Source organism: Octopus bimaculoides, chromosome 10 (genome assembly GCF_001194135.2).
Source record: "Octopus bimaculoides isolate UCB-OBI-ISO-001 chromosome 10, ASM119413v2, whole genome shotgun sequence".
Classification (NCBI taxonomy): Eukaryota; Metazoa; Mollusca; class Cephalopoda; order Octopoda; family Octopodidae; genus Octopus; species Octopus bimaculoides.
In genome coordinates, this window is record NC_068990.1 from 92,486,370 (window position 1) to 92,486,815 (window position 446).

At 34.1% G+C, this 446-nt stretch overlaps 1 protein-coding gene across 1 annotated transcript in view; it reads left to right on the forward strand.

Moving 5' to 3' along the window:
- LOC106874592 (uncharacterized) overlaps window positions 1-446 on the forward strand; it is a 71,169-nt gene that overhangs the window by 64,012 nt on the left and 6,711 nt on the right. The gene's annotated exons all lie outside the window — the stretch shown is intronic.

A 446-nucleotide genomic window follows, 5' to 3' on the forward strand; every position in this document is an offset into this window, starting at 1 on the left:
TATGTATGTATGTATGTATGTATGTATGCATGCACGTATGTATGTATGTGTGTCTGTGTATGTGTATGTATGTGTATGTGTGTGTGTGTGTGCTTGTGTTCTTAACGTCATAAGAATTTTATATACTCTCCAGAGAACGTTAAATAATTCTTTTTTTTTTAGAATTGTCAATCTCGAAGCACAGCTAAAGCTATAAAATAATTCGCATGCAAACATTGGGTTGAAAAACCCTTTTGGATAAAAAAAACAAAAAAAAAACACGGGCAGCGTTCGCCATTTTTTTTTCTTTTGCCTGAAAAGCTCACACTCTAAAATTTTGTTTTAACAGTAATGTAGTGTTTGTTGAGGCCGGTCAGCAAATGGCCATTGGTTTCATGTCTATTTATGCACTTAGCAACATAGGCGACTCATCGAACCTACTGGGTGCAAATATATATATATATATG